At 38.4% G+C, this 8,279-nt stretch overlaps 1 pseudogene; it reads left to right on the top strand.

Annotated features, from left to right (window-relative positions):
- The first annotated feature begins 1,405 nt into the window (after nucleotides 1–1,405).
- On the top strand, nucleotides 1,406–8,028 carry LOC100717954 (protein ILRUN-like; annotated as a pseudogene).
- The last annotated feature ends 251 nt before the right edge of the window (nucleotides 8,029–8,279 follow it).

Genomic DNA, 8,279 nt, shown 5'->3' with positions numbered 1-8,279 from the left:
ATGTGGTGTCTGCAGTCCGGAGAATCAGAGAATCTGGTGGTGTAGCTCTGTCCAAACTGGAAGGAGCAAAGGAGCTGATGATGTAACTTTGTTTGAGGTTGGAGATCTGAGAAGCTGAGGGTCTACTGGTACACATTTTGGAGTTTGAAGACCAGTGTGCCTGAAGTTTTGGACAGAAGACTGTGGATGTCCAAGCTCCAGGCAAGAGTCAGTTTGCCTTTACTTGTCTTTTTGATCTTTCTGGGATTTCAGTTGATTGGATGGACTTGCCCACGTTAGGCTGGGAAGATGTTCTTTACTCAGTCTGCTGATTCAAATTATCACTGAAGGGCTGAGGAGGTAGCTAAGCCCTGGGATGTAGCTCAGCAACACAGCTCCTGCCTGGCAAGCACAAGGTCCTGAGTTTGATTCCTGATTAAATAAAAAAAAAAGAATTTAACAAATCATCATCATAATCCTCCCCTTCTTTTTCTTTTCTTAATTGGCTAATCTCTTCTGGAATCTGTTTCCCAGGAGCATCCAGAAACATTGCTTTACTAGTTATGCCAGTGACCCAATAACCCAGTGAAGTGACACTTTTAGTACCCAGGCTAAGAAGTCAGAGACTCTGCTGTTGGTTTGGCTCACTTTCTGCTGCACTTTAGGCAGCAAATGCTTTTCTGCAGTAAGATAAAGTTAGATTATTATTATTTTTTTTGAGATGGAGTCTCCTGTACAGTACAGGCTGGTCTTGAATTCACTGTGTAGCCAAGACTGGCCTTGAACTTGCAGCAATTCTTCTGCCTCTGCCTATGAGTGCTGGGACTACATGCCACCATACCTACCTTAAAACTAGATTTTTTAAAAAAAATTTTAATTTAAAAATTGTTTTTTCAAATCCATTATATTTCAAGGAGAAACAAAAAAAATGAGGAAAAAAAACTGAAACAAAATTTCAAAACACATCAGTAACAGGGGGAACAATGGTATATACATTGTGTATTGTCATCCCAAATTAGATTTGTATTGTGTACCAAAGATGAAAATAAATTTCAGATGGTGTAAAGCTATAAACAAATCAGGCTGAGAGAAACAAACAACTGTGCCCCCATAAGCCTGCTGGTTGCCATTGCCACTAGGGATTGGTAACCAGAGTGGGATGGGAGCCAAGCCAAGCTCTTGCATGCCTGCTGCCTGCTGAGAAGTCGGTGTAGCTGCGTGTATCTGGAGAAGCTCAACCTAAACCCCACCACCCCTCTGGGAACCTAGTTAGGAGAAACCCAGGTGCCTGGCCCATTCCCCTTGGATGAGCAGCTAACATGGGAAGTGCCTGGGACCTCCAACTTGCTTGTCCAGAGGAGTAAAGGAAAGTGTCAAAAGAGCAAAAGGTAATCTCTGACTTCCACACAGAACAAGTCTAGGAGACATGGACATGGAAGAACTTGGAAGTCATACACGTGACATTTCTGAAAAGTTAGCAGCTGAAGTAAACAAGCACCTTCATGAGGCTGTAAAAGTAATCAGATCTGAAATAATACCTCAGGTAAAAGAAGAAATGACAAACATAATGAAATAATTGCTGAACATATCTAAAGAAGACATAGATTTAAAAAAAAGGAGCATAGGAAAATGATGGAAACCTTGAGTGAATGATATAGGAAGGAATTACAATTCATGAAACCGATTCAAAGAGATATCGAGGAGATTAAAAAGTTGATTGAAAGCTGGCAAAACTTGAAAGAAACTGAAGATAGACTTTCAGGTCTTGAAGACAGGATTTCAGCTAGCAACTGTGAAAGGAAATATCTTTTTTTTTTTTGTCTTTTTCATTTTTATCAGTACCAGGGATTGAACTCACGACTGCCTGCAGGCAAGGCAGGTGCTTATGCCGCTGAGCTAAATCCCCAGCCCCCGGAAATATCTTTTAAAAATAAAAGGAATGCAGCGCTGAGGGGTGGGGTGGAGGAGGGAGCATGAGGTTGAGTGCGTGGCTGAGGGAGTTTACCCCATGAGGTGGTGGGAGGCCCAGGGCCTGCCTCTGAGGAGTGGGGTCATGGCACTCCCTAGCGGTGGGTTCCCTCTGGGTCCCTGGGCTGGTGGCATGGTGGTGGTGGTTTGGTTGTGAGGAGGTGGGGAAGTGGGTATCTAGGCCCTGCCATGGAGGGGTAGACACAGACCTGGACCCCTGAGCTGAGGCAGACGTTCAGCTGCCTGGGAACCACCAACAAGGGCATGCTCATCTCAAGAGTTCTAGCGGCTGCTTGGCTTCCAGCCCAACTTGGCTGGCTGTGCCTTCTTCCTGTACATGACCAGGTGGAACTTATAAGCAGTAATTGGAGCCTATTATGACCTTGGAGCCCAAGCATCAGTGTGCCCTCTATGTCCATTTCCAAACTGGTTTGGAAATGTTAACATGGTGATGGTGAGATCCCTAGAGCCCCAAGAGATTGCAGATGTCAGTGTTCAGATGTGCAGCCCAGCAGAGCAGGAATGTATCAGGGACATTCAGTGGCGGATGGGCACTGCTACAGGACTGTGCTGTGGAAACCTCATCTGGGTGATTCTCAGGGTGGACGTGGGTGGACTCTAGGAGTAACACTGCAGCTGTCACCTTTTGAAATGGAATTCAGCACACAGCCACATCGCAAGGTAGAAGGAAACTTCAACTGTTTGTCTCTCCCCAAAAGAACCAAAAATCAAATGAAAACAGCTAAAAAGACCCTGGAGGTTCCAGGTTCGACTGGATCAGCAAAAACACATGGGCTCCTGCTCCTGACCAAACTGGGCAAGATCAGGATTGACTCTCACAGAACTCTGTAAATCTGTGCCCCAGCAGTCATGCAAACAGCTTATCTGTAGTGACTTACAGTAGGGTAGGTGCCCTCAGGGAAAAGGAGAAGGTGTAGGTGGTGGGCCTTGGGACTGTGTTATCCCTTATGGCAGAACAGACTCCCAGAGGTGAATCTTTAAGGCTGCGTAGCTCCTCCACCAACAGAAACAGCACAAAAGCTCTCTCCCCACCCGCCTTCACTTGTCCTGTGTCCTGTGGATGTCACTGTGTTCACATTTGTAACACACTCCTGTCTCTCTGCTCTGGTTTGGATGTGGAAAGACCTTTAGCATTTAAAGAAAAAAATATCACAATGTTGCCAGCCATTCTTCCAGTGTAAATGTACACAAAGCTTAGAGCACCAAAAATACACCCGAATTGTTTGGAATTTGTTCTTACTTTGTGCTTTTTGTTTTGCTTGTGAGAGTTTCCCCTGAGTAAAAAGACAAGACTCAATTATTCCATTCTGACAGAGGGTGAGGGGAACAAGAAACCAGGAAATAGCAATTGAATGGCTGCAAGACAATGCAAAGAAAAATAACTTAAGACTGATAGGCATCAGCAAAAAAAGCAGGGAATCAATACAAATGACATAAAAAGACTATTTACAAAAGTAATAGAAAATTTCCTAATCTTGGGAAAAGGACCTGACATACAGATAAGTGAGGTATATAGAACTCCAGCTAGCCATAACCAAAATAATCTCTATCCAGAAATATAATAGTCAAGATCCCAGAATTTCAGCACAAGGATAGAATATTAAAGGCTCTTCAAGAAAACAAGCAGACCACCTATATTGGAAAAACCATCAGAATCATGGCAGACTTCTCAGCACAAACCACCAAGTCAAGAAGAGTTTGATATGAAGTATTTCAAGTCCTGAAAGGAAACAACTTCCAACCCAGACTGATGTACCCTGAAAAAATATCTTTCAAAATTAGTTGAGAAATAAGATACTTCCATGACAAAAAACAACTGAAGGAATTCATGGCCAGCAAATCAATCCTACAAAAACTGCTGAAAGATATTCTACAGAGAGGAAAAGATGATCATGATTCCAGGACTAGCAGCAGAGAGGAATCACTGAGCAGGGCAGGCATTGGAAGGAGGGGAAAGGGAGGAGGGCAATGGCAGGAGAATAGCAAGGCAGAGATGAGCCAGGGCATGCTGGTCATAACCATTAATGCAGATGGCCTCGATTCACCAATAAAAAGAAACATGAGCAGAGTGGATTGGGAGACAGCATGCTGTATACAAGAAACACATTTGACTAGAAAGGAAATTTGTGGCTGAAGGTAGGAGGAGAGAAGACAATGCTCTATGCAACAAGGACCCAGAAAAAAGCAGGGGTAGCTTGTCCATCAGCCACAGAATGGATAAGAAAGATATGCTATTTTTATACAATGAAAAGCTACTCAGCCATAAAGAAGGATAATCTTGAGGCTCTTGTAAGTAAATGGATGTAGCTTGAGATAATGTTCATGGATGAAATGTTGTGAACTCACACAGGTGAACATCGTCTTGTCTCCCTAGTATAGAAAACAGAAGGAGTTAGTGGGACCCCAAACCTAAAATAGATACCGTGGAAGTGAAAGGGGAGGAAATGTCTGAAAAAGGAAGCTAGAAAAAAAAAATAAAAAGGGAAGCTGGTAGCTACAGTTAATTTTCTACTGTTTTTGAAATCCAGTATCGTCTTTATTGTTTTGTTTTGTTTGGCTTTGTTCTATTTTGTTTTGTTTGATTTTATGATGTCCGGTGGTATAGGTAGCTATTTTGAAGATAATTATGGTAGCCATTATTGATTTCCTATTTTTTGGTTTTAAAGCTCTGTATCACCATCATTATTTTGATTACTTTTATTTTCTTCTGTTTATTTTACTTTTTGTTTCTTCTGTTTGATAATGTCTGAAGATACGGGCAGATATATTTAAGATAACAAGAGGCATTATGGTAGCCATTGTTGATTTCCTATTATCTTGCTTTGAAGTCCTATATTGCTTTCGTTGTTTTGTTTTGGTTGGCTTTGTTCTGTTGCATTTTGTTTGACTTTATTCTCTTTAAAAAATCTAAAAAAAGATATAAACAAAACAAAACTATAAAAATATTAAAAGAGTTGGGCATGGTGGCATATGCCTGTAATTCTAGTACTCAGGAGGCTGAGGCAGGAGAATCACAGTGACTCTGAGGCCAACGTGGGCTATGTAAGTGAGTTCAAGGCCATCTTGTACTACATAGTGTCTCAAAAAAATGTTCAAGACTATAATTGCAGTACTAGGAGGCTGAGATAGGAGGATCACTATGAGTTCAAGGCCAGCCTGGATACATAAGTGAATTCAAGGTCAGTTTGAACAGCATAGTAAGAAACTGAAAAAAATTGCTACAAGAAAACTTAGGGCACTATAAAATCTTGGGATAGAGTGAACTTTTAAGGAGTCAGTATACATAAGTGAAAAGATTAGTACACAAAAATAGAAACTTTGGTATGAAAAGACACAAAGAATACTGTTGCAAGAAAATATTGGTACTTATGGTACACATTTTCTTCTTCTTTTTGTAGTGCTGAGAATTGAACCCAGGGCTTTATTTGTACCAGGTTGGTGTGTTATCACTTAAACTACATCTTCAGCCCTGGATGAATTTTACAATATTCAAAGGTTTATGAATTAGTAGGAAAAAGTCAATGGCTTGACAAAAAATAGCAATATAAACAGATATATAATAGAAGAGGAACTCTGAATGCTAAATGAATCTAATATGAGATACCCAATCTCTTTATTAGGGAAATTAAAAGAAAAATTAGCTTCCCAACAGATTGGTAAAATTTAATCAATATGATCCAGTATGGCACAGAATATAAGAATGGGCATTCATTCTGAACAAAAATTGTTTCCAACAGGAAAAAAATAGACACTAAAACACTTGTGCACAATTGTGCACATATTATATTATACATGGCTGGAGGTTGTATAAATTCGGAGCATTAATTGTTATAGTTTTTGGTGAATAGTATATAAGTATCTACTCATTAAAATTATGTACCCTTTAGGGCCAAACATGTTCACTGGAAGAAGGACAGTCTCTTTAATAAATGGTGTTGGAAAAACTGGCTCTCCATATGCCAAAAACTAAAACTAGACCCATGCCTATCACCATGCACTAATTTAAAATCTAAGTGGATCAAAGATCTGAATATTAAAACAGAAACACTAAATCTATTGGAAGACAAATTGGGTAAAAACCTTGAAGACATAGGGGTAGGTAGAGAATTCATGAACAGGACTCAAACTGCATAGGAAATACTTCCCAGAACCAGTAACTGGGATCACTTCTTATTAAAAAGTTTCTGTATGTCAAAAGAAATCTCCAGCATAGTGAAAAGAAAACCCACAAACTGGGAAAAAAATCTTAGTGAACTGTCCTTCAGATAAAGGACTTCTGTCTGTAACATATAAAGAATTTAAAGAAATCAGACCCTCAAAATTCAAAGGTCCAATCCAAAAATGGGCATCTGAGATGGATATACAATTCTCAGATGAAGAAATGAAAATGGCAAATAAATACATGAAAAATCGTTCATCATCATTATTCATTAGAGAAATGCAAATTAAAACCACACTGAGATTCCATCTCACTCCTGAAAGAATGGCCAGGATCAAGAAAACCACCACCAACAAATCCTGGAGAGGCTGTGGGGAAAAAGGAACTCTCCTGCACTGTTGGTGGGAGTGTAGACTGGTGCAACCATTGTGAGATCAGTCTGGAGATTTCTCAAAAAGCTGGAATCAGAAGTCCCATTTGTTCTAGCTATTCCACTTCCAGGCATATTCCCAGAAGAACTGAAAACATCATACCACAGTGATATATATGCACCCATGTTTATAGCAGCACGATTTGTAATAGCCAGATCTTGGAAACAACCTGAGTGTCCATCAACTGAGAAATAGATAAAAAAGTTGTGGTATTTTTATACAGTGGAGTACTACTAAGCTATAAAATGATCACATTGAGATATTTATAAATAAATGGGCACAGCTTGAGACCATACTCATAAGTGAAATAAATCAAACTCACATGTATAAATCCTGAAGTTTCCCTAGTGTAAGAAATGATAAGAATACATAAAAGTATGTGGTAATCATGATTCCCCATTTTATTGCTTTGAAGCTTTATAATGTTTTCAATCATTAATTGGAACGGTTTTATTCTGGGTTATTTGATTTTACTGTCTGTGATGGTATGAACAGCTATTTTGAAGAAAACAAGATATCATAATAGCTAGTGCTGATTTAATATCATCTTGTTTTGAAGTCCCATCAAGCTTTTGTTCTTCTGTCTCCATCGGTCTTATCATGTTGTATCTTATTGGATTTTATTGTATGTGATAGTACAAACAATAATTTTTATAGACAAGGAGATAATATAGAAACCATTGTTCTTTTTCTGTTAGTTTCTGTAATACTTTCATTCTCTTGAATGGTTTTACACTGTTGATATGTTTGATGCTATAGTGTACGAAGTTATACTCAAATATTTCAAGGAAAGAGACACTATGGTAACTACTGTTATGTTGGGTTATCTTATGGTGAAATACTAATGTTGCTTAAATTGTTCTGTTCTGACGTGCTGTTGTGTTGTTATGTCCTATTTTATCTCAATCTCCTTACTTATTATTTATTTATTTAATTAAGGGAAAAATAAATAAAAAATAGCAGGATATATTATAGTAACCAATTTGATTTCCTGTTAACTTGATTTGAAGCCCTGTATTGCTCTCACCATCTTGTTTTGACCGATTTTACTGTATTCTGTTTTGCTTGATAGTATCAAGTTTGAGGGTACAGGCAGCTACTTTGAAGACAATAAGATTCAGTATGACGCCCATTCTGGTTTGATTATTATCTTCTTTTGAAGTCCTGTAATGTCTCCAATGTTTCAGTTTTATTGGTTTTGTTCTGTAGTTTTGTTCAATTTTATTATAACTGATGATATAGGCAATTCTTTTTAAGATAGCAAGAGGCATTATGGTAACCATTGTTGATCACCTTGTATTCTGTTTTTACATCATGTACTATGTCGATCCTTCTGATTTGACTGACTCTGTTTTGTTTTGTCACATTTGGTTTTATTCTTCTCAAAAAAAAGTAGTAAGAACTGTGGGAGTAATAAAACCCAAAATGTGTAATTGTTATTGTAAAAAAGAGAGGAAAAGAAAGTGCTCTAAAGGATATAACTGCATGTATATTTAAGTATATGAGATAGATAACCATATTACTAAATTTTTATTGGATCATTGAACAGAACTGTTTTCAGTCTCACTGTTTGAATGTCCACTTTGTATGCTTTAATTTTGTAACTTGAACAACTATTTCTAATATGATAACATGTAATCTATTAACTAGTGATTTCTTACTGTTTATTTGTTTGAAATTCTGTATTACTTGTACCCTTTTCCTGTTTTGTTTTTTCTCTT

Source organism: Cavia porcellus, unplaced genomic scaffold, assembly GCF_034190915.1.
Source record: "Cavia porcellus strain 051 isolate PalLab524CR breed Dunkin Hartley unplaced genomic scaffold, mCavPor4.1 scaffold_26, whole genome shotgun sequence".
In the NCBI taxonomy this organism is placed as follows: domain Eukaryota; kingdom Metazoa; phylum Chordata; class Mammalia; order Rodentia; family Caviidae; genus Cavia; species Cavia porcellus.
Note: the sequence above shows the minus strand (reverse complement) of the source record. Positions and strands in the feature narration are given on the sequence as shown.